The 27,562-nt window shown below is 39.1% G+C and overlaps 1 protein-coding gene across 5 annotated transcripts in view; it reads right to left on the bottom strand.

Annotated features, from left to right (window-relative positions):
- The window catches only part of tenm3 (teneurin transmembrane protein 3), a 385,078-nt gene that overhangs the window by 337,834 nt on the left and 19,682 nt on the right, over positions 1-27,562 (bottom strand). For 4 of the 5 annotated variants that reach the window (XM_074628332.1, XM_074628353.1, XM_074628362.1 and 1 more), the window contains exon 2: positions 18,508-18,586. The exons of the other annotated variant lie outside the window; for it this stretch is intronic. The gene's annotated coding sequence lies outside the window, so the exon portion shown is untranslated. The remainder of the gene's footprint in view (positions 1-18,507; positions 18,587-27,562) is intronic. 5 annotated transcript variants of the gene reach the window in all.

Raw genomic sequence — 27,562 nt, 5'->3', positions numbered from 1 at the left:
TTTTTTTAAATGATGTTTAACAATGGCAGCCGTGCAACGTGGTTCAGGTCTTTGATTATTCTTGCTCATGCACATCATGCAAACAATGAATATAAAGATAAAATGGGAAGAAGAGTTGGGAACACAAATAACGGATGAAGAATGGAAACAGATGTTTAGTGAAATACTGTACATAAAACAAACAGTTCCTTGTTTTGGAGAGAATTCGCTTGGGAAATAAATATGAGATGTTTGTGAAATAACTTCCAAATATAAAAGAAGACCAAGCTCTCAATGCTGGAGAAACTGTGGTGAAAGTAATGCAAATCATTTACACATTTTCTACACGTGCAGTTTATTGAATTTGATTTGGTCAGAAGTTTTTAAGTTTATAGAAGACATTTTTAAAAAAGCCCTGTATTTAAAAGCAAAGCATATCATACTCGGGAAACCTTCAGTTGGTCTCGGTAAAGATGAATGTTACTTATTTAGAATACTCAGAATCACAGCACTGAAGCAAATAACAAAAGGATGGGAAAAAAACTAAACCCCCAGATTTTATATGCGCATGCACATATACATGTGCCTGGAAATGACCTTAAAAGTGAAGGCGGACGCATGTGTGGGCCCATGTAAATGATATTGCTATATCTTTCCCCCCCCCCCCTCCTTTTTTTAATTAAAATATTTATTTATTTAATTTATTATTATTTCTTTTTTTTCTCTTTGTATTATTATTGTTTCTTTTTTTATTCTATTTTTTTTTATTTCAATTTTGAATGATGATGTTGTTTTCTCTTGTGTACTTATTGTGTTTGTTTCTAAGCTCAATTACTTAAAAATTGGTTTATAAACTATTTTAATTGCGAACTGAAATTGCATATATGAAAACAACCTTGAAAAAAGGGGAACAAATAAAGTATATATATATAAAAAAAGCATCATGCACATTAAGTCCTAAAAATTATATTTCATTCATGTTTTTGTATTCCTTCATTTTGCAGGTAAAAAAAAAAAAAAGATAAAATGTTGCCAGGCTAGGACAGAGCAAAAATATATATAATTATTTTTTTTGTGGAGAGGAGAAGCTAGCTGTCCCACACCAGAACACCTTATCTGAAGAGACAAAACTATCAAATAAAGGCCCTTTACTTTCATACTTCATGCAGAAGAATCACATTATTTGTTTGCCTGTAAACATGACCAATGAGACCATGTTTGCAGAGAGACAGAAGTGAGCCATTATGAACACATGTGGAAGGGCTCGGTCTAGAGTAAGCCCAGCTGGCATTTCAGTGCATATAATTTCTATCACCCATCCATCCATCTATCCATCCATGAAAACCAGCGGAGTGCTCTAGCTATGCTTCGTTGGGCTAAAAGGCTACAATGCTGCTGCTGACAGCCCCTAGTTCAAGCTGTCACTACACTCCAGGGCCAAATGGTTGCTACTTAAAGATACCAACAACATAGTGCTCCCATTGGGGTTTGACTGATATGAGCCCCTGATGGCCTGGAACTATAAAAACAGTACTGCATTTAATTTTTTTCAAATCAAAGTTGAAATATTTTCACACAAACACTGCACTGCACAGTTTCACTTAAGTGAGCAGGAGGGGGTTGAGTGAGAACGTACCGTCTTTTACTAAATGTTAAAAAGAATGATTATAATAATTCAAACATAAATCTTTTTTTTTTTTTTTTTTAAATGTTGCTTCTGGTACTTACGGACCAATTGCAACAAACTGGCATAACATTCGATCAAAAGTCTAAAAAACATCTTCAAATCTGCCAACTAAAGCCACAGAAAATGATGTTTGCCCAAGCAAAAAAAAACTGGCATCAGTTGGAGCTAGGACAGGTACAAGAGCAAAAAAAAATGTCCAACAAAAATGTCATTGGATCTGTGTTTGCACTAGTGCGCTAATGCACTAAAGATCTATGTGTTTTTCTGCCTCGTCCCCCCCGGCTCAGTATTTGGCATTCTGGTGCTTTTTTGTGGTGCTTTTGCATATACAAATGCACAGAGAGAACCAAACATAGATTTCATCAAGTGCCACTATATTGTGGTATAACTACATCAGGGACGAGGGGACTGAAGCAGAGAGACAGAGAGTGATAGACGGATGGAACTAAAGTAACATATTGTGACAAGTCAATTTCACCCGCTCACTGGGGAACAATGAAGCAAAAAAAAAAGCAAAACAAAAAAAAACTCTATTTGTAACAGTGTGTTTAGACACACACACACAAAGACTCAGTGGTGCCACCTTACCAGCAATTTTCACTTCATTATCAAAATCAGCTTTCACTGAATCCACCTGACACCAGAAACAGTGATGAGAGGAGCAATGTAGCGGGATGAACGTGATAGGAAGCAAAACAAGCAGACATGAACTTGAAGAGGATCTGACACGAGGCAGAGAGATGTTTGTAATGGGTCTGAAGTGTGTGTGTGTGTGTGTGTGTATGTGTGTGTGCAGATATGAGTTGACATACATGACAGACATGTGTGTGCTTTGCTCTTCTGGTGCTATGTTAGAAGCAAACTCAGCCATCAATGCAGCCCCTGATACACACACACACACACATGCACACACACGCGCGCTCTGTCGTTAAACATAGTCTACGGCTCTCTCATTTTCACACTCAAACCAACCAAACACATCATTATGTAGTCAAAGTTGTCTCGGAGCAACCAAACCATTATACATGCTAATTATTAATATGTTTTCATTCAATTGCACACACACACACACACACACACACACACACACACACACACACACACACACACACACAGACAGACAGGCACATCTATGGTTCATATTAATTCTCCATTATGGACATTCACAAATAAGAAGCGTGGACTGTGACAATGCGCTAAGCTGCGGTAATCAGGAACCATTATCATCAACCACATCAAAACTGTATTCTTTGATCAATGCTAACATGTGCTGTGTAATAACATGATACCTGTTGAGTTCCCATGGTACAGCCATCCGACCCATGTTCCTTTTACTGCAATCACATCTTGATTGCAATGAAAACATGTTTTTCGGAAAAAATGTGGAGAGAAAAACTAGCTGAGTTAATAGTTATAAAGTTATTTGGTGAGAAGAAGCTTGTGTAGTTGAACGTGCTAAAATAAATAAGAAATTAGTATGAAAAAAACAACATAACAAAAAAAAAGATAACAGGATGAAGTCACGATGTATTTTAATTAAAAGAACAAAAGAAGAAGCAGCTAAGATGCTGATTCTTAATTAGTGGGTTTAATGTGTACTAAAAATATCTATGTAGATCATTTTTTTCCTTCATCAAATTAGTCCCTTTTTTATCGTTAAGGGAGATTGCCCTACAGAGGACATAAATTTGCTCTTTAATTGGAATTGATTGAAATGTTTGATAGCCATTAAGGATTTCATTAAATCTTCCAAGAGTCTTGTAAGCATTAACCAGAATGTTGTCACTTGTAGGCAAACATATGGAATACATTAATTTCCATAGCACGAGTACATATCTCCGTCTGTCTTTCAATCTTTCTCTGAATCCCTCCATTTCTCCTCTCTCTCCCTCTGCTTATTATTTCCCGCCCTCCATCTGTCACTCTCTAACACTCCTTCTTTACGTCTCCCTCACTCACCATCTCTCTGAAAGATTGACTTAAGGCTTTGGTTTACCATCTCCCTGTCTCTCTGTGTGTGTGTGTGTGTGTGTGTGTGTGTGTGTGTGTGTGTGTGTGTGTGTGTGTGTGTCAGCGTAAGGACGGTAAGGATCTGTGGCTGTGAACAAACACCGTTTCCCATTAGCTGTGCGCTAACACAGAAACAACCCTGTAGGGTGTGTGTGAGAGAGAGAGAGAGAGAGAGAGAGAGAGAGAGAGAGAGAGAGAGAGAGAGAGAGAGAGAGAGAGAGAGAGAGAAAAAGAGAGTGTATCCTAAATGATGTGTTAGCCCCTGTTACTCGTGTCTCAGTTGTGAGATCTATCATCACAGAGTGAGGGGGTTGGGGCTAGCAGGGAGTGAAATAGGCGGAGAGACAAAGTGAGAAATAATAGACAGAGAGTCGTCTAACTTCTCATTGAGACCATCTAAAAAAGGCAACATGGTTGCTAGAAGAAAAAGGACAGGGGGAAGCTGTTGATGGGAAACAAAAATACAGAGGAGAAAATGGTAAGATCTTATTTCCCTTTGCTCTTCCCAGTATCCCCTTGTATCAAGAAAAACACAACACTTAATTTAACAATTTTACCGACGCTGTCAGTTTCCTCATTCAGTGAGTGCATACAATGCGGGGGAGACGCAGGTGAAGACGCTGTATTTCATGCACTGGTCAATTTTGAGTTTTAAGGCTATTTTTTTTTCCATAACATTGTCCTTCAGACTAGTGGAAAGAAAACATCCAAAATACAAATTTAGGCGTTTATTTTGCTACACTTTGTCTAAATCTCCACTTCAGTAGCACTCCAAACTTTCCAGTTTCATTCCTCTCTATATTATGAAGGTTTTTACTGAGGGGTTTGTTCATATGTCATTCATAAGATAAGAGATGAGATAAGATATTCTTTCATTAGTCCCACAGTGGGGACATTTGCAGTGTACAGCAGCAAAGGGGATAGTGCAGAAACACGAAGCATCAGTAAAAACAAAAATCAAGATACAACACGGTGCAAAAAGCAAATCAAAAGTAGACAGGTATATAAAATATGAACAATTTAAATAGAAGGAAATATAAAAATAGGGGAAATATACGAGGGGAATATTAAAAATTGGAACAATAAAAACAGTTTTGACAATAAACAGACTAATAGCCTGAATTATAGAACATTTTATTCCTAAAAACATTGCTGTTGACCATATTTTCAGATTCATAGAGTGATAAAAAGAGATATCTAAAACCCTCTCAGTAAAAACCTTTGACTGTAATATGTCAACAAAATTATAATTATAATATAAGTATGCACATTAGTGCATATTTCATACGATAATGCCTTGGCATATTTAAAAATACATTTTCTTGTAATACAAACAAATATTGTCTTAATGTAAGTAATGAACTGGGCACGTTTCATGGCGATGTCTCATAGTTATTTTCTTTACTCTATTCACCTGGTGTGTCTCTGCTTTACTACTACAGTATACCCTAATAAATGTGTTTTGATATGAACATGATTCAAAACATTTAGTCAGGACCACACAAATGAAAACCGCAGAAATGATTTAAATTAAAATGATAAAGAACGGACTGTATTGTGCAGTGTGCACTTCTCCCATAGCAACCAAGGCTAAGAGCAAATCTACACAACAAAAGGCCGCAGGTTGAAGCACTGAACTGGTAACGTATGTTTCTGCAGCATGGACATAACAAGAAGAAAGCAGTACTTATTCAGCTGTAGCCTGTTGATCTTTACGTACTGTGTAATTATGTGCAGTGCTTGTACTGAAATGTGCAACCCTACTCATGTTAGACAAAGAGGTTGTTTTTTTTTTATCTAGAATTGTTCAAGTGAATGCTTGGGTCGGAAATGCCTGCGGATGGACGGACAACCTGAAAACATAATGCTTCCGGCCACGGCTGTTGCCGGCATGGAGGCATAAAAATCTGTTAGCAAACCTTACATGCTCAAATGGGATTTGATCCTGCGTAATGTTACAATCAATTCTACCTGCAGCCATAAACAGTGGAAATAATCTAAACAATGTCAACAATGAACAAAGCAAAAGAACAGTCACTTCTGCCCGCTGAAACCTTCCCCCGCTCCCTTCACTACTGTATTAAGAAAATCACCACACGTCACTTGCATATTCAATCAATGCAATTAGCAATTAGCCTCCTAATTAGCAATTAAGTGTACAATTACATCAACAATATGCTAACGAGACCTCGCTAATAACTAGCCGGATTCTCATCAACAGAGGGCTTTGATTGCTGTAGTCTTGGAGGGCCTTGGTAGGCTTTTGTTCTCTGTAATGAATGAACATGTTGAATGCAATGAACAACAGTATAGATCTGCATGGAATTAAACGCAATCAAGTTCAAGAGGACCAGCAAGGACACAAACCAACCAACACTTGAGAGTAATTCATGCAGTGTATTTAATCTATACTCTCACTCTCAAGTGTGGAGTGTGAGTGCCAGGACTCCTTGCACAGATGAAGTAGATAGTGTGCAGCACAAGCAAAGATGCATACACACATGCACATAAACGGTAAAAAAGGTAACAAGGTACAAATACGTAAAATGCACATTTCTCATTTATCCAAACAAAGCAAAGTTCAAAGCTGATCGAACCTCGATTTACAAATAACAGAGAAATGTGCAGCCCACCACAAGTGAACCCTGAAACACCATTCAATATGTGAATTGTAGTTGTTAGTTTACCGTTTCCTCGGATGAATCATGTCTTTCTGCAGGATGAATTGACTCTTAGCTGCACATTCATCCAGTTACTCGCGATAAAAAGGAGGTAATAATTACGGAAAAGCACAGGATGAGAATCGTATCATCTTGTCAGAAGAACACACATTAGTTTAAGAATTGTTAAGTGTTACTTCAAGATCAACTCACGTGTGGTTGGAATGAAAATAAACTATTTTCTTGCCTCATAGGTATGTCTAAAATAATCTTCATCATGTCTGTCACCATATGATCATCAAGTTTTTAACCCCGAGACCCACCTGCGATCCCGACCAACTTTACTGTCTTTCAGAGGCTGTGGCAGGTTCAGTTTTACAGCTAGAGTGAATGTACATATGTCATATTAAACTAGAGAACCAAAGGAATCCAGGTCATGCTAGCGTGTCAGGAAGGAGGCTAAATAACACTCCAAATGTAGGTAACATTTTGGAAAAGAAAAACTGGCATGGGCATTTTCAAAGGGGTCCGTTGACCTCTGACCTCAAGGGACTGAAAATGGGTTCTATGGGTACCCACGAATCTCCCCTTTACAGGCATGCCCACTTTATGATAATCAAATGCAGTTTTGGGCTAAAGCTACGCAGTTTTTTTTCATGCAGTATAAATGTGTTATTTTCTCCGATTCTAAAATGATGTGTTTGAATATCTCTGCATACTGGGGTCCCTAAACAGTCTTGAATTACATAAATTGGGTATCACTGTAAAGCTGAGATTCTTGTGGATCTACCCAACCGTATTCATGTGTGATGATTTAAGTACCCATAGTAGCCATTTCATATAGTGAGACCTATTTTTTGATATTTGACCTCACTGTATAAAATGATCAATAGAATAATCACAGCCTCATGAAACTTTACAGCCACAAACTAGAAAACCTAGAGCATTCAGAGGATGGATGGCTTTCCTAGCTAGATTGACAATAAGGGGGTTACGAGCAGTTTACACAACAAAAGTGCTCGCCATCCAATCAGCGAAAAATGCAATTCTTGCAGAAATCTCCAAAAAGGTTTTGATCCCAAATCACAGCATGGCTTTTTCTATGGTGTTTTTCAAGGTCTTGGTGTCTTAATGTGGTATTTTGGAGGGATTATTGATTATTTTTATCAATTCTCGAGTGGATAAAAATGGTTAAATTTGGCACCAAATCTGTGTAACAAATGGCTAACAACTTATGAGACATAATATAGCATGGGAATGGTCATCATACACTTCTATCATAATGTTCTAAGCCCTTGTACACTTTCACAATATATTTGAATTTATGAATTCATGTTAATTTCTGATCAACAACCAGAAACTAGAAAGACAGTGCTGAGCTGCATCTCAAATTAATCTCCAAGTTCCTAGCTTTCAGATGATGTACACCACTTCTATGTGACATCTACTGTTGACCTGCTATCTCCCCCCTAAACACCCCCTGTACTCCCCTAAAAAAGACAAAAATGGGTCTATTGTGGATCTCATAGGGTTACACAGGAGTTATTATTGTGTGCATGCTTTGGTAAAAATAAGTGTCATGATATTTCAACAAACAGAGCAAGCTCAAATCCTGCTAATCCTGGACACCAAAGTGGCTCTCATTATTGTCAACACATTTGATTATTGCATCAACATAGCCATACGGAAAAAATAATAATAATAATGTCACCTTAATACTGTTCTATATTTGGATGTGTTTGGATATATGTGAGTGAGTGTGTTTGAGTTATTGGGGATGTGAGCATGGGTATACAGCATGTGTGTGCAGGTCTGGATGAGTCTCATTATTGTGTGTAAATATGAAACAACTCTGTTTAGCACATATTTGTACTAACATTTCATTCTTTTTAACAGTTTATTTAACTTATAGGGAAACTCTTGCCAAAGTGGTCATCCATTTAAAAAGGCCGCTCCTCTCCTCCTCTCAGTCAATATGTGTGGCAAATTAGTAGGGTAGTCACGATTCGAGTCTATTTTCGATTTAAACATCCCGTTGTTGGACTGTGGAGTCTTGATTCATAAAGATCAACAGATCATTGGTTTTATGCCGTGACAACTGTCATTTGCACTTTCAAATTGTTCTTTAAAAAGAGAACTGAACTCCCTTTCTATTCAGAAAGTGTTTTAAAAATTAGACTACAACAGTCTACGATATAAAAAGCTGCATATTATCAATGTCAGTATCTATGTGAACCGTTTCAGTACATAATCAATACAAGAACAAAACAGAAAACCTTCTGCAGTGCATTACAAGTGTGCTGTGATCTACAGAAATATGGTTTTGTTGTCATTTAATCATGCTTGTTTCTCTACCTCTCTTTTTTTCCTCTCCCTCTCCTCTGATCGCTGTGTGACACTGAGGGCAGATGCGGAGCCTTTGGACACAGTCTGTGAGCAGAGCTGAGAGACAGCACTCGTCAGTCCCGCTGGCTTGTTGCTACTATCAGCTGCTTGTCTTGGGGTATGGGGTATAACACATAGGCAGTGTAACTGAAGCTGCGGTCGTGCGTTGCTATTGGCTCAATTCCGGCGAGTGCAGACCATATTTTACTGCACATGTGTTGTACCCCAAAGATATGACGCGTTTGATGCCGCTTGACCCAGCCTCTTTCAATAGGCCTTGGCCACATGCAGGAAGTGTCCTTAGTATTGTAGCGACAGGGACGACCCACATTTCCCATCATGCCTGCCTAGTCCTTCGTTTCGAGTGTTGGACTGAGTAGTTTAAGTTTGCTGTTTTATGTTCCAAAATGCAAATGTTACTTTTGTTAGTGTCTGTAATGTAATGTGTCTGTTCAGAACATGGTGGCTTATGTTGGAAATAGTGTGCTGGTTTATAGTTTTAACCACGAGTGAGTTTGCGGTTACATTTCTTGAGTTGAGCTGTATTTTCTTTCTGGTGGGCACGGCCAGATAAAACTAAATAATTATCTATCCTGCTTTTGATTTTCGAGGGACAAGATTGTTAGCAAATTTCAATCGATTTTTGATTTGGAATCGAAATCGTGACACCCCTACAAATTAGCTATTGCGGCTCTGGAGGGTAGATGGTACCGGTGTGATGGCGAGATGAAGTTTCATGAAGAACTGAAAATGGTTCGCAAAAGGGTTCATTTCACGAGGCTTCATCTGGGCTTCATGTTCACACTAAACCACCTATCGGTCAAGGAGTGAAACACAGGCAGATATATCCCAGATATGTGGTAGTGGTTTAACCAGACAGAGGACATTGAATGTGCTTGTGTAACTAAAGGAAAATGATAGATGGGAGACAGTTTTCGTTTTTATTCAGGAATAATAAGTTCTCAACTGTATTTTGGCTTCGGGTCTCTTCAATGACATCATCGGTCTAAAACGATACAAGCCTCGATACACACTTTACAGAAAACTTCCTGGATTACTCGACATACGCTCCGAAGCCTCGGCACATCACTACCGTCCAGATTATAGGTAATACCAAAGAGAGATATTAAGACGTTGATTCATCTCTGAAGACCCCTAGGGCTTTCTTTGGCTCGTCGGAAGATGAGTAGTTCATGTACGGAATACTGTTGCTTTCAGGAAAAATAGCAAGAGCAGATTGTGGTCTGGGCAGAGCTGGGCCAAATATACAGTACAATAAAATGACACAGAACAGAACAGTATGTGTGTGTGAATGAGAGAGAGTACAAGTGAAAAACGAGTGAGACAGAAAGAGGGCTGTGACTAACACCTAACAAGAGAATTCTTCATTTTTTTTCCAATACTTCCTGGACATTTTATTGGTCTTTATGGTCCCACAGGAGCCACATCCTTACAGTTAAAGCCACTTGATTGGCTTTTATCCTCCCTCAGGGGCCCAGGTCAGGAAGTGAAGAGAGAATAAAGTGGATTAGGGGGTAACGGTCAACCTTTAGTCATTCGATCCAAATCTGAAATGTGCTCTAAAGAACGACCTTAAAGTAAAGGAAATAGTTTACAACTTGGCTGTCTATTTTATGGTTTATGCTGTTGTGTCATAAAGAACAAGGAAAAAGGTCTATTCACCCTCAAAACTCTCATTAAGTTTGTTTTATTGCGCTCATCTTTCTTGCTTTTAAAACTTGTCGACAAGTGACCAACACCAAATGTTACCAGGGCAGCTCTTTGTCATCCACTTAAAACTCTAAGGCATTGAGTTGTCAAAGGCTGTCAAAGTTAACACGACACAAAACACTAATTTGTTTTAACAGCACTAAGTTCTTTAACACATTACCACAACTTTCAATTTTTAGTTTGTGAGTGAAGATAGGTATCATATGAAACTAAAAAACGAAAGCAATCCATTGGTCATACCATCTCGTCGAGGAGTAGGTTAAATAACGCTCTAAACCTACGCTAAATTTTGGCAAGGAAAAACTCTCATGGACATTTTCAAAGGGGTCCCTTGACCTCTGACCTCAGGATATGTGAATGAAAATGGGTTCTATGGGTACCCACGAGTCTCCCCTTTACAGACATGCCCACTTTATGATAATCACATTCAGTCTGGGGAAAATCCTAGTCAAGTCAGCACACTGACACACTGAAAGCCTGTTGGGCTGCACTTTGCCATGTTATGATTTGAGCATATTTTTTATGATAAATGCAGTACCTGTGAGGACAATATTTGTCATTGTTTTGTGTTGTTAATTGATTTCCAATAATAATTATGTACATACATTTGGATAAAGCAGCATATTTGTCCACTCCCATTTTAATAAGAGTATTAAATACTCGACAAATGTCCCTTTAAGGTACATTTTTGAACAGAAAAAAAAGTGTGATTTATCATGATTAACTATGGACAATCATAAGATTAATCAAGATTAAATAATTGAATCAAATGACAGACCTACTAAAAACCTTAAAATATATCTTTGATGGACCCTTAAAGTAAAGGAAGTGTTTGCAATCTTAAAGAACATCCAATTAAAGAAAATTATTAATGTCACTGTGATGCATGTGCAGGGGTGTAAGAAGATATCGAGACACTTGAGTATCGCGATATTATGTTTTGTGATCAAAACAGTGTATTGATTTTTAATTAATAGTTTACATGCAAAGATTTGTGGCAGACATTGGCTCAGATTGCACAAAAAAGTAGTGCTATGATGTTGGATGTTACAGGGACTGTGATGAAAGCAAAATCAGATCCCACTGTTCTGATTGCATAAAAAAGTAAACTTTATTTTACACAGATTTGATGCATATGGTGTGTTCTATATACTATGACTGTATTCCTAAAATGTATGATTTTAAAAAATCACAATATATCACCTTACTTACATTATTGCAATTAGGGCTGGGTATTGTTGGAAAATTACGATGTTAGTACCAATACCAATAGAGTACTTCTTTCAATACCCATCATGTGAAACCCGCCCCCTCCACTCCCCAGCTCAAAGCCCCTCCAGGACACTTTACTTATGTTGCTCATTGCTCCAAAAGAGAAACAAGCTGCATTGTATTTTATTTAGGGCTGTAGGCTACGGAATGTCTTTTTTACATTTGAAGCTTGAGGTTTTCGGATGAAGCTTCGAATGTCGTCATATTTCATGACCCTAAAAAATGAATTCTTGAACAAAATTCTCAATTTGAATAAAGTGAATCATCCCGTTAACTCTAGGACCGGCAGGATCTTTAGGGGTACTATTTTCTACAAAAATCACGCCCAAGAGTGTCGGTATATTTTTGTCCGCGCTGATGGGTCATTAACGCCTCATCAGTCTCCATCCCTTTAGCGCATTGTGATGACTCATGCTGCGCCGCTGTGTTTCCATAGCGCAGTAATGACGTCAGTCGATACGCAGCCCCCACACACCATACAGTTTATCTAACAGTTAGAACCTACATAAAACTGATATATTCTTAGAAGTGTAAAATGTGCTATATTTATTTTTAGAAAAACTATTTTCACGCTGCCACCCGATGCAGTAATTGTCCGTGGTGAAGGAAAAGTACCGTAGCGTATGGAACAAAACTTGTTGTGAAAACTGAGATAATTACAGAGAGAGGACGGAGCACCGGAGAGAGAGAGAGAGAGAGAGAGAGAGAGAGAGAGAGAGAGAGAGAGAGAGAGAGAGAGAGAGAGAGAGAGAGAGAGAGAAGGTGGACTGTGTGTTTCTGTAAGTTATTAATAATAATACTAATGTCAACATTATAAATCAAGCGGACTATTCGGTAAAGCCCTACTTACAGTATATATACGTATAGTGCACACATGGGACACGACTTTTATAGTTAGACAAAAATGTTGATTATCTACACATAGGATATGATGTATACTGTGGGTCTACACACCTTAGTGTGATTTTAAGTGGTTCTAAGTGCATGTGAGTAAATATTGGCGTGCAAATTGTCATGAAAAAAACCCACCAAAAACCCATCTATTTGGTTTTCTAAATGTTATTCCATCAATCTGACAATACAGGCATGTGCAGAACAGGTATTTAGGTAAAGACATGGCCAGTATTTTATTATTATTTTTTTTAATCAAATCAACTTTCTGTAATGAATATAACTCGTCAGTTTTGTTTGATTGCTCCGAGACCAGCGAGACCAGTGGGAGAGAAAACAGTTTTTTTGACCACAGTGAAAATGTTGTTTTTGAAAGGCCATTACATATAGAATGAAGCAGAATATATCATTAGATAAAAACATTGGATTTTGGAAATTATTACATCTATCTTTTTTCAATAACTGTTGACTTTTGGACTTTACTATGCTCTGGAGTTATTGGAACTGTTTGGCTCACACAAGTCTAAAACAATACTATTCAGCTGCCGTGCACACTACACAGATAAAGTACATCCTGGGTCGGGGTCACTCGAGCATGCTTCGATCTCATGGTGCGAGCGGTACCAGAGGGAAAATTGGATCCGAATTAAGTCCGCTCTGCCCTCCATCCAAAATCCTTCAGCTCCAGCTGCCCGCTCGCTCGCGCTCCACTCCTCTCACATGGTCTGACAAATAGCTTTTAATTTTTTTCTAGATCTGAGCACAAAAAGGATCGATTGCCTAAATCCATTGACTGGAGAACATTGGATACTACCTGGTACTGGGTTATTTTGGTTGTTACCATAGGGTGCTTTCACAAGCCATAGTCCGTTTGGTTAGTCTGAATCTGAGTGAAGTTGATCCTTTTGGTTTGTTTTCTATTTAGTCTGGTTCAGTTTCACAGTATACAAATTAAAGCAGACCAAATAAAATAAATAATAATTAGCTGAGGGGCATGTACGAAGGAATGAATTGATCTTTTTCGTCTTGAGAGTTGCCACTTGGGATTTGCGGACTTTGAAACATTGCTGTCGAAGTTTTTTCCCTGATCTACTGTGCACACAAATCCCTTCTCCTCCAGTTTATCTCCAATGACTTTATTAAGTCACTATTTTTGTGGACTTTATTGAGCATATTCTGTGTGTTCTTTTCCATCCAGTCAAGCAAGCAAGCAAGCAAGCAAGCAAGCAAGCAAGCAAACATCGGACTTCGGTAGAGGTCCAGGTCAGTCCTCTCCCACTCGTGTTAACCTGTTGTTTACCTGTGTTCATCTCAACAAATGCCCACATAGGCAGCCTGCGTTTTAGTTCATTTGGAAACGGTCAAAGTATGATTACTGCGTTTACAACTGCCCAAACGACCGCACCAGGGGTTGAACCGAACTAGAGTTTGATTAAAATGGACTAAATGTTGGCTTGTGAAAGCGTCTTAAAAAGGTATTGAGTACCGATACCAGGCCCTAATTGCAATATATGGCAATATATTGACTCATAACCCCTGTAACACGATACTTATCGTCTTGCCAGGGCCTTGCCAATACACATTCCTGATGCATGTCATAAATATACAATATACAAGATCTAGAAAGAACAAAGAAATAATATAGCTGTAATCACGCGGGTGTCATTTGCTTATACTAAAAATAAAATGCATTCTGTAGAATCCTAAAAGTTAAGGCACATTTACGATACACGTTCTATGAATGCAGGAATCAAATGTCATATGCTTTAAATCCATTTTGGCAAAAAAAAAAAAAAAACATAGGGTAATTTCTCTGTTGTCTTTATCTTCTACAATGCAGATTTGTATACTGAGGCGTCGGTGGTAATGTAGCAAACAGCTGTTCAAGAGTAAAACACCATTCATCCTACACACTCTGTGTACTATCACAAAAGGTGCACTAGCTTTCAGGATTCTCCACTCATTTACTGCCACATCAAGCAAAGCTGACAGCAATTTGTCTCTCTGTACTCAGGTACACAAAGGACCAGCCACTGCAACACAAATAGCTTTATACTTACACCCACATACATTCCTGACTCAAATATCCAGTCCATTGGACAATCCATTATATGAGTCACACCAGAAGCAGTTAGTAAACATGGCTGCAGAGCAGTGAAAGTTATGTATAGAGAGCTATAGGAGATTAAAATGACAGTAATTGCCTTGACTTTACATGTTTGTGCTCAACCTTTTCAGATATAAATGAGTTTTTGGAGACTCAGATTCAGACAACTTTATTTATCCCAGAAGGGCAATTCAGTTTAACAATCTACCCAGACCATACACAAACTCACAGACACACAGACAGACAGCAGTCACCAGCGGCTGCGTTACCTGTTGTTTTTTTTATTCTGGCGTCCGTGTTAACAGGTTAGAGCAGCCACACAGCTCGGCTGCGTGTCAGCTGCGTCTCTTCTAGAGATTTGAGGTCTCGCCTATTTTTAACGCGAGCAATAACACCTTTCTCTGTCTAAAATAAATATAAATTACATTTATAATGAAATTAAATTGCCATTATGAAAGGCAAACTCTATGTAGAAAGAAAGGGCTGGCAGCAGCAGAAACGCAGCAGACGTGAATCACGAAGCCGCCACGTGCTCCTGATGTTCCCAATGTGGACGAAGCGTAATGTGTTTCCTTGATCCCTTTCCTCACCTCCTCTCGTCGCGTCTTAGTCCTGCCCATTGGAGATGTGAGCGGAGGAGGCGAGGAAGAGACACAAGGAGAGAGGAGTCGAGGCAACAGGCATCAAACAAACGAGACATCCTTGCCTCAGAGTCGTCATTTTAAACGTCAATTAAATACGACGTGTGTCACAGTTGCATCAGCTGTCCATTGTTTTGTTATACCGCTGTATTCTATGATCTCTGTCCAATGAGCAAAACAGTGTTCATGACAACTTCGATATTTACTATTAATTAAATTAACAATGTGGAATAATGTGACAAGAATTATATATATATATATATATATATCATATGCACACAAACACACTCATGCCTATCTATATGAAAACATGGAATACAACAAATTAGTGCTGAATACAGGAGAATGTTCTTGATAAAATAATTTGCCGTCAGCAGATGTTTGCACTTGTAACCATCTTGTCACGATTATATCAGTTGAACTGGGTGTAGCCTACATTCAAGAAAACAATAAAAACATCAGTAATATCAAGTTATATTACTTATAATATTCAATATGAAATGCCTTTAGAAGAGCGCCTTATGAAGGGGCCAACGTATATTTTTTTATATAAAACCACAAATTTGAGTGAGAACATGTTGCCTGTGTGTATGAAAGACTAGTGTGGTTACACCATGTGCTTGAGTCTGCATATGTGTGTGTGTGTGTGTGTGTGTGTGTGTGTGTGTGTGTGTGTGCGTGCGTGCGTGTGTGCATGCGTGCGTGCGTGCGTGCGTGCGTGCGTGCGTGCGTGCGTGCGTGTGCGTTTGTTATCCAGTGTAAAATGCCAATGTAACCACTTGGGACTTTAGTGAGAGAGAAGACTAGATCGACCGAACAGAAAAACTGTCGATGTGGACATTATTCCAAAATCACTGTATGTGTGTGTGCACGCGCATGATGCATGCATGTGTGTATGTGTGTGTGTGTTCATGTGTGTAAGCATGTACAAGTCAGAGCATAATCTGCTGTGCTGTTTAGATCGCTGTGGGACTTTTTAGTGTTTTGGTCAGACAACCTCATATATCATGGTGCTTTTTTTTATAACCCAAAGAGCTGTCTGAGAGAGAACAAGAGAAGAGGGGGGGATGAGAGGAGGAGGAGAGGCAGGAAGGAAAGAGACAAGTAAAAAGAGAGGAACACAACCAGGAAGAGGCCACTTGAAATGTCCTTCACAAAGTTCACATATTGTTTTATCACTGCTGCGACATTTACTACTAGGGGCTACCTAGATGTGTTCCGATGTTTACTGTCCATCCATCCATTATCTGTAACCGCTTATTCTATTCAGCTGATTCCAGCCGACATTGGGCGAAGGCGGGGTACACCCTGGATAGATCGCCAGACTATCACAGGGCTGACACACAGAGACAGACAATAGGGATGTTAATAATTAACACATTCACGCCTCAGGACATTTTTTGGAGTCAACAATGAACCTAACCTGCATGTCTTTGGACTGTGGGAGGAAACCGGAGAACCCGGAGAAAACTCATGAACATGCAAACTAAACCACAACCCGGGAGCTCTTGCTGTGAGATCTCAGTGCTAACCGCACCACAGTGCCGCCCATGTTTACTGTCATTATCACCAATATTATCAAAATGCAAAAGTGGGTGGTGACAGCAATACTGAGAGAATGTCAGCTGTCATTATCAAGCAATCACCAGCAGAACTAATATGGTTAATGTTATGGATCATTCATGTAAATCATCTATTCTATCCTATTTTTCCAAAGACAGTGCTCACATGTATGTCATTCAGTTTAATATTTACTGCACGATGCACTCTGAATTCACATTGGAAATGTATGTCTGTGCTCAATAATTCTCCACTAATGACTTACACAGATCACAACCTGGGGGCGGACTTATGGGCATGTTTTCATTTGAACATCGCCAAAACGACACCATTTACTCTAGTCAGAAACTGTAAAACCAGACACAATCGTCAGATTTTGGAATTTCTGGCAGTCCTTGAACGAATCATGTGTGACAAACGCTCCCATCAGGAAAAGTAACAAAATCTAAGGTCAAAATCCCTTTATCATTAACATGTCTCATTTTAAAAGTTCACCAAAATAAATCGTTTACAAGAACCAGTTCTTGTAAAAAAAAAAAAACATTAAACTCTGTGCTCCTCAGCGTAACCGGGAAGCCATGATTGACTTGGCTGAGACTTGGCTGACAAACATTCAGTGGGACTTGGACTGAACCGCAGGCTGTTTACACAGAGCAGAGAGGAGAGGACAAAAGAGGATGTTTATAAAGGTTGTAAAAATGTAAATAGTTCAATATGTATAGCATGTGGAGGCACTTGGATAGATGTTGTAATTATAAATTCTATTTTTTTTTCTATTTTTTGCAAAATAAATTATAAAAGAAATTAATTTTTTTTTTTTTTTTATGATTTATGGCATAACTGTCTTAAACTTCATAAAAGACATATTTTGAGTTCTCCCTACTTCTATTCATGATTGTGCTGTTTACATAGAGGTGCACGACTTTTATGTTGCAGTTAAAAATGAGGCCACGGTGAGCAAACGACTCTCTGAAACTGCTCGGGGCTCGGAGGGTTAAAGCAATTGCAAAGCATATATACAGATTAACATTATAAACACATACCTCCACGCAAGTTCTGAAAAAAAACTGCAACAACTCTGCACTGCAAAACATGCAAATAAACCCGGCACACACAAAAAAACAACAACTAACAAAGAAAAAAATTGTTTATCACATTTTTCAGACATCCTCCTCCTCCTTTCTTTTCCCAGCTCTGTGTCCAGGACAGCAGTGATAAGCTGCAGCTTTTAGCTGGCTGACAGAGTGAAGCATGAATGAAATGAAAATTGAATAATGTGCTCCAGCTCTGTGTGTTGGCTGTTTGTGGCTTTATATGCTACTTCCTGGGAGTTCCACCAACTCCCTGTGCAACAAATGAGAGCCAATGCGGTCTAAAGAGCTAAACTCAGCCAGTTGTCCTCTGGCCTGAGAGGGCTGTGAGCACACACGCACGCACACCCACACACACGTAAGCTCACTGGCCTATTTGGCAACAGGTGCTCTTTGCCAGCCCTTGCAGCGGACATAGCATGTGTGTGTGTGTGTGTGTGTGTGTGTGTGTGTGTGTGTGTGTGTGTGTGTGTGTGCAGTCATACATCATTACCTGTGCTGGCAGGTGTGATGCAGAGGGGAGTCTCACGTTGAAGCATCAGTCATTCAGGACTGTAGAGCCGTACACAGCGCTAACAAAAAAAAGAAAAGAACAGCAAGGTCAAGGTAAAAAATGCAGAGTTTATTCAAAAATCTAAAGCATTAAGTTTCAGTCCAGTCAGTGACTTCATCGGGTCACTATGTTGAACGTAGAGGTTAGTCGGAAGTAGTGCAGTAGTGTAGACATAAAAGACAATATTTGATTGAGTGCTCTTGATGGCTCCCTGATTTTCTGTAGTTTTTTTTATCTTATAATATTAAGTATTCACTCTGTTACTGTACAAAATAGGGAGCTTCACATTGCCATGGATCTTAAGAGAAACATGATTCTTGCTGAGCTCTTACTGTTTTTACAACCCAGTCTCACAGGAAGGCATATAAATACCGCGACATTACACGGACATGAGTATGGGTGTCATGAGTACGCATTTTGGCGTTTTTGTGTGTCATTTGTAAGCCGCTTTTTCGCATGTCATTTATACGCCACACAAATATCCGCAGTTAGGTTTAGGCAAGAAAACCACTTAGTTAGGGTAAAGGAAAACGTCATGCTCGGGCTTAAGTAGGGATGTCACGAGAAACAATAGAACCAAGTCGATGCCAAAATTCTAAAAACGTGATGGTGCTCGTTTTCTACAGTATCGAAGGTACCGTACGATGCCTGCAGGGTCCGAAATGAACACCTGCTAAGCGCCAAATGCGGCTGCTTCTGTCCTCTGTTCTCTGTGTCGGAGTTTGACACACACACACACAACAGCGCCATGCAGCAGCGAGATCCAGAGATGCAGAGATACAGAGATCCTTTATTAATTTGTTCGAGAAGAGGATTCACTTGTGGGGGGGAAAAAAACTGAACTGAATAAACTGAATGTCTGTCTTTTGTTGCTTATTGCTAAATCTCTGAAAAGTGTGTTTTTTTTTGTTTTTTTATAGAACTCTGGACTCTTTATTTCCAGTGAATGTTATTGGGACTTGCATTTGATTATCTTACACTTAACTCCCCAGATCCACTTTGTTTGAACCAATCCAACAGCATCCAATCAAGTTTCAGGAGAAAACCATGAAGAACTAACGTTACATTACTGAGCACCAGTTGGATCCAGTTACTCTGCTGTTAAAATTACGTTACATTTGGTGAAGAGCGCATAGACTCGAGACCTGAGTTGGGACTTGAGTCACAGACTTGAGACTTACGTACAAAACATTGACTTGGTCCCACCTCTGGTAGCCTATACCCAGTGAAATGTCACCATGTCAGTGAATTTAAACTACTGCTTGCAATCTGAGGATATATACTATATAGACACATGTACACATTACAAGGGATTTTTTTTTTTTTTACCGTGGTAACGAATTTGGTATCGAGAATCGTGGAAATTCACTGGTATTGGTATCAGCTATTAGATTTGTGGTATTGTGTCATCCCTAAGCTTAAGTAAGTAAACTAAGTGTCACGTGTTTTCCGTAGTTGTTTCTGTACGTGTTTTAGACGTCAACAAAAAACATGTGAGGTTCATCACGTGACAAACGTCACTAACGTAACTTACAAAACAAAACACCGCTCTTGAACACGGGTCTCCTGGTTAAAAGTCTGGTGTTTGTTGGACCCATCCACCTCCCAACCCGCCCACCATAAGTGGTCTTTTTTGCTTATTATACTCAGTCACTAACTAACGTAGCATTTATACACAGATGCGTTTACATTGCAGTCAGAACAGGATACATGGTGTACAAAAGACATGCGGAAATCAAGAAAGGCTTACTTATTGCACGCTAAACTCCTTGCACATCGTCGTAGAATTTATATGCCTTTTCGTGTGAGTGGACTGGTTTTCTTGTAAGTAAGCAAGTACACCAACGATCGGGAGGAAAAACATGAGCTCTAACCCGTTTTTAAAATGCCTGACAAGTTATTTTAAAGCACAGGTAAGGTTCAGATCACAATGAATACAGGAGAAGCAGGATTCGTCTATTATTTATGTAAAAAGTATATATGCTGGTAAGAGATTTGTCTTTTGGTGCACTGAGAGAGGGGTAGCATATTACAAAGAGATGCAGTGTTTCTGCGAGTTCTATTTTTTTTGCTGCTGGTATGATCTCATCTATTCTCTCTCCAGTTCTCTCCTCACCGAAACATACAGTAAATCAAGCATTTGCCCCTTTTATCCGGGGGCCAGCAGTAGCTGGACTCGAACCCTTCGGTTCCCAAACCAAGTTCCCTTGGCCCAAAAACGGAGGGTGGACTGGTAGCTGGAGAGGTGCTCACCTCCTGGGCACTGCCGAGGCGCCCCCTGGAGCAAGGAACTGAACCTTTAACTGCTCTGTGTGCCATCCTATGAGGCAGCCGTGTTGCTCCGACATCTCTCTATACATTATTGCGTGTGTATAAAATAACAACAGACGGAATAGAACTGAATTTCCCCAAGAGGGATTGATAAAATGTACCGTCTATGTCTACTTGCTAGGGAATTTTATAATGAAAACAAAAAGAGATAAAGAGACAACACAAGAGAGTGAACGAGCAAGAAAATGAAACTAAATAGAAACGGTTACCACTAAACTAAAAATAACAGTAGATAAATCTCAGCAACACTCAACAACCAGACTTTCTCAATCGCAGATAAGTCTCAATATTAACATATGCACACAAAATGATTCACAAATGTAGTTTGTTATTTATATATAAATGACTCTCTCCACAAAAAATATGTTTCACTGCAGAGCAAAATAGTTATCGATGTTTATAAATGTAAAAAAAAAAAAAAGATAATAAAAAATAAGATTCGCAAATATATTTCTGATGCACACACAATGTGGATGTTGTTCCATTTATATACGAACTGTTGAACCTGCATTTACAAACTGCTGGTCAAGTGTGACATTTATATACAACTATTTTTTGTGAGCGTTGAAAAATATTTTTGTGGAGAGAGTAATTTATATATAAATCACAAAATACATTTGTGAATCCTTCTGTGTGCATTCGTTAATATTGAGACTGATCTGACCCCATCTATATATTGCGGTTTTCTCTGTCTAAGTGTAAGTGATACACATTTGTGCCAACACCAAATCAAATTTTACACATGTTCGCTGTTTCCTCCATTTACCAAAACACATTATAAATCAGCACAGCGTAACACAAAGAAACAGAGAAAGAGAATTATAAAGAACATAAAGATAACCAAGATTCAAACATATACAGAACGAGTCACCTGTACAGGACTAATGATGTAAATCTGTTTTAATGGACAGAAATGTTCTGGGAGGCTGGCCTCACTGTAACTGATGGTATTCATCATTCACCAAGAGTCAAGGAGATATTATTCGTGCAGTTTCTTCGTTCTAAAAGGGAATAACACAAACCAAATACAGAGAGCTACAGTCTTTGTCAGACTTAAGAACTCGTGTAGAAATCCATATAAATATGGAAAAAATGAACATGAAGCCCAATTGTGATGGTTTTTATAGTAACACCATGTTTAGCATGTTTAAGAAGTATATTTACATTAATGCTTATAAATGGTAAATGGACTTGCATTTATATAGCTCCTTTCTAGTCTTCCGACCATTCAAAGCACTTTACACTACATGTCAGCATTCACCCATTCACACACACATTCATACACTGATGGCAGAGGCTGTCATGCAAGGTGCCAACTTTGCACTTCAGGATCTAATCTAAATACTTATTCACACACCGATGACTATGCCTTCGGGAGCAATTTGGGGTTAAGTGTCTTGCTCAAGGACACATCGACATGTGACCGGAGGAGCAGGGGATCGAACCACTGATTGGTGGACGACCTGCTCTACCCTCTGAGCCACAGCCACAGCCTGTGAATTGAATTGCATGAACTGAATTTTAAATGTGAGACGTGAATGTGGAAGTATAGAGAGTGTAATTTTCAGTGAGGATCAAATACATTTTCAAAGCAACTGAATTCAGTTTTCATAATGTTACATTCAGTTGAAATTTATTGGAATTCAGTTCCAAACTAATAAATTAAATTTCAAATGATGCTATTCAGATTCAGTTATTTCAATACACTTATTCAAGCTAAACAATAAAAATTTAAATTATGCGACTGAAATTATTTTTTTAATGCAATTGTTCAAGTTGAGCAAATCAAATCAAATATCAGTTATTCAAATTCAGTTTCTAGTGGCATATTTCTGCCCATAGATATATTGTTTTACTTTTGTTTTTTTACCGTGTTATCGTATTGATTGAGAATTATGTAAATCCACTGGCATTGGTATTGACAACTAAAGTTCTTCTATCGTGACATCCCTAAGTGTAGGCCTATGAGAACTGACAAAAGGCTTAAAATGTATTATTAGGTCGCCAAAAGGTGCTGTGAAAAATTGTGGGTGCACCTAAATTATGTGCTGGTGCAACTAAATGAAAAGGTTTGGTGCACCAGTGCAACCACTGTAAAAAGTTAGTCTGTAACCCTGGTATACGTATGTGTGTTTGTGTGTGTGAGAATACAGTGTGTATTATTTGTGCATGTGTGCTAACGTTTGCCAAATTGTTATTTAAGAGGTAATTAAATAGAAAATGAATCATGATTGACTTTTATTTTAATGACAAATGACAAATAATAAGTAAATAATAAGCAATACGGTACGTATTTTGTAATTCCTTCACAATATTGTTTTTCAGCATGAAAATCCACTCAAACTCATCATGCCCTCGTATGCAGGATAACAACAATAAAACTATTAATGATAATATTAATTCAGTTTTCTACAAGCAACCAGTTATAATCCCCCAGCGTTTTCTGTCAGACACACACACACACACACACACACACACACACACACACACACACACACAAAATAATACCAATACTAATACCACAGGGGGGTAATTTAGGACTTAATGAAACAATTTAAAGGAGAACACAGTATTACAGGCTAATGACTGATTCAAAAATGCTGCAGAAAAATAAAAAAGTATAAACAAATACCAATGAGTAGCTGGAAAAGAAAAACTAGCAGTGTATTTATATTTACAGTTCAGGTATAAGTACTCTTATCTAAACTGTAAATGCATCAGCAGACTGGCTCTTAGTTCTGGGACGACCAAAATTAAAATAATCAATTATCTCCCCAAATCTGAAATTAACGTCAACCTCAAGTTAAGACAACAACGTTCTACATGGGTCCTTGCAAATAGCAGATATTCATGATAACAGTTCAGAGCATACCGCTACCTCGAATTATGTAATTTCCTTATGCCATGATATAAATACTTTGGTTTACATACCAAAACAAACCACGGCAGGGCTAACCGCCTTCACTTTAATCGGCAGGCGGCTGACAAGACACAGGAGCTTGGCTCGGGTCTTGAGGAGTTGTATCATTTATTCACCGACAAATAAACTGTACACACACACTGCGCTGCTAGGTTCACAGCTATAACGTCACCGACAACCCCACACTCAATGCCACCACACACACACCCGGTCTGTCGGACACTCGCTAATGTTACGCCGGGTTGACAAAAGTACACCATCGTCACACACACACACACACACACACACACACACACACACACACACTCTATCTCTTGACTGGACACTCGCTTATGTTACGCCGCACTCACCGAGTACGCCAGGCAGACAAACCGCTGAGAACCTCGTAGCTAAATGATGCGGTGGAGACTTACTGGGACAATACACACAGCATCGTGGCTGCTACAGTAACTCTCCCAGACGGGTGAACTGAGGACTCAGTTGTCTGTTGTGCTCACACACCGCAGCTGGTGATAAATGATGGATTTAACCTGATTGTGCATCGGCTTTTCGTTGCAGCTGGGCGGCTCGTTAGGCACTAAAACCACAGCAACGCTTCATGAAATGCACTAATCTTGTCGGGAAACGGTTAATAATCGGTTGAAAGGGTCGGTTATCGGTTAAAAAACATCCAAAATTAGCTTCCCTAGTTTTCAGTGTCACAAAACAAACACTTGAATAACAATAAACACCTAATTAAAATACTATAAAGCAGTTGCATTCAAGGTAATAATTATTTGTAATTAATTCACACATCAAGAACAAAAGAAACAAAAAAATTAAGTAAATTAAAGCTTGACTTTGAAATAACTCAGACTGAGCTTCTGAAGCATGAAGAAAAGCTTTAACCTTTTTTTATTATTATTTTGAATAAACACGTAGCAGCAGAGGCTCTAATTAGGTTATTAGACCCCACACCTTTGACACCAATTGAAAATTAGAGTTGCAATGTGGCCTTGACAGAGAAGTATGAAACATTAAAACAAATTCAACCACCAGAAAACTCTGTTCACATACTATTGTAAAAACATAACACAGATTCACTGTAAATAGACTGCAATCAGCTACATTCTGCTGCATCTACATCTAAAAAGAAATTTAAAAATGGCACAAACTCCTAATTAGGACACACAACCTTGAGCGCCTATATTCATTCCTCGATGAGATCTATGAAAGACTTGTGCCAGGTGAGGAAAGGGGGGCAAGTGAGGCGGGATCCAGAACAATTTGCAAGTGCATGGGGTGATGTTCCATGGAGGTGGAAAGTTTATGACCACCATGGGCTGCTACCAGAGGACCTGCGCTCTCACTTTATCCTCTCCTCTAAGAGAGTAGGACAGACATGCTTTACAGTACATCACATCCCAACTGTGGAAGTGAACCTCTCCCTTCTTTGCCTCATTGGCCCAACACTCTAGAGCCCCCCAAGCCTCAGCATTGGCTCCCCTACACCCCACCTTTTCTCCCATATTCCCAACCTGTCTTCTCAATAAAAAAGATATTTGTGTAGCTGTGTGTTCTGTTTATGTTTCTTACAACATTGCCTCACACTGCGGTGTCTTGTATTTATGTATTTTTTCCTGCTTTAAGTAATAAATGAAAGTTAAACTACCCAATCTACCGTGTATAGAGAGGGTTGTTATGCTTTTCATTAGGACCTTTTTGTGTGTGCACCACTTGGTAAAACATGACAATACTATATTAAACTACACATTAATCAAGCAATGCTGTCTGAGCAGGATTGAGCGGGTGTGTGACCCAACTACTAGTCACATTAAGATTCAACACAATGAAGCCTGATTGTTGCAGACAAAACCCCCACTGTGTATTTCTTACATGCATAGTGTAATTTCAAAATAAACTTCCGTGTTCATAGGAAACGTAAATTTCACGGTTGTTAAATGCATACATTGTCTTTTGAAAGACTTAGTTTTAGTGTTTGTTTTTAGGTTACGCAACAAAACCACTTGGTTAGGGTTAGGAAAATATTGTGGTTTGGGTTAAAATATGTATGCTTGTTACATAACTTGCGTACGTTAGTACGTAAATTACGTAAGAAAAGTAAGGTAAAATAAGATAACGTTGACTTGGTTTCATATGGGACGTCCACCCCAACCTCCTCCCTATTTGGATTATGTCGCTCTTTATTTAGTTGCATCTAATAATGATGCAGATGGGTTTACATTTGAGTTAGTTGAAAGCCCGGTGGTTCTCATTCAGACGGAGGGGTAGAACGGGTTGGTGGTTGATCCCTGGCTGCTCCTGTCAGCATGACGAAGTGTCCTTGTGCAAGACACTGAACCCAAAGCTGCTCCACGGGCGCTTTACAACAGTCCACTGCTCCTAAATGCTTAGGATGGGTCAAATGCAGAGGTCAGATTTCATGGATGTACCTGTATGCAATAGGCGATTTGAGTGGGCGATGACGAGGGATGCCATCCCCCTTGTTTACCTGCCATCCCCGCTCTCCATCCCATATTGTAGCAGAGAGAGTGCAGGGGCCGAATATGTTAGTCTAGTCTGCCTGACTCATTGATCCTTTATCTGACTGAGGTTTGTGCAAATTAGTAGCTTCCGCCGGGTGTGGCTGTGCCACAGTCGGATGACACAGCCACCGGAGCTGATCGCAGCCACTCTAGACCATCCCCCCTGTTAAAAAAATAACAAATCGCCTAATGCATGTGTGTATGTTGGCAGTATGTTGTTGGAAAATTTGAATCTCTGTATGTGCCCATCTTAAGTTATTTGGAGCAGTGGTCAGCTTAAGTGCAGTGTCTGGGGATCGATTCCCACCCTGGGGTCACTGGCAAGAGTATTCCTAATACTGACGACGAGCATATTTTTGGATTGGGAGGAAACCAGAGTACCTGAGATGAACATGCAAATTCCACACAGAAAGGCCCTGGTGGGGTTTGAACCCACTGTGTTCTCTTACCTATACTGGGTACATACTGACATGGAGACAAAAATCATTATGTGAGACGTGGGGGAAATCTGCACATGAAGCCAGGTTTACTTAGCCAGAGCCAGTTGATCTCTGCCTCTCTTTTGTCCAAATCACATACTTCCAAAGCCTCTTCTTTTTTGTGATTGTTCCACAAAATAGGTAAATACAACAGATGTCAATTTTACAGATCCACCAACTACAGAATGAAGTCAACAAAGAAATGGAATGTCTTAATACCATCCATTCCTGCCGGCCCTCTTTGTTTTTCAGGGAACATCCTGATTTTCACTGCCCCCACCCTGTGTACTTCAGTTTTGCAGTATACCATATCTACATTCACATTTTCATTTTGACCTCCTTAAGATTGCACTTATTTACAGTTTCCGCTCAGACAATTACAAAGCTCTGACAACGAGGGCCCTATTTTTGCGCAAGGAGTGCTCTAGTGCTAGTATTTTCCTGACTTTAAAATTTGTTTTGCCCGTATCAAACGTTTCATATTTTGGTGCCCAGTGCAGTGCACATGGTGCACAGGCGGGAGGAACGTTGAATAAGGTTTTAGACTTAAAATAGACAGGAATTGTTTTTGGTGCAACATCACTCTGCTGCCGCTTTGGTGATTCTTTCAACAAGAGCAAAGGAAATACTTGGAGCAAATATGCATAAATATGAGTACAATTTTACAACCTGAGATAATACAATTAGGAATGAAAAAGTGTCACATTGTCAACTATGTTTTATTATTCATTTCTATTGTC

Source organism: Sebastes fasciatus, chromosome 3 (genome assembly GCF_043250625.1).
Source record: "Sebastes fasciatus isolate fSebFas1 chromosome 3, fSebFas1.pri, whole genome shotgun sequence".
Classification (NCBI taxonomy): Eukaryota; Metazoa; Chordata; class Actinopteri; order Perciformes; family Sebastidae; genus Sebastes; species Sebastes fasciatus.
Note: the sequence above shows the minus strand (reverse complement) of the source record. Positions and strands in the feature narration are given on the sequence as shown.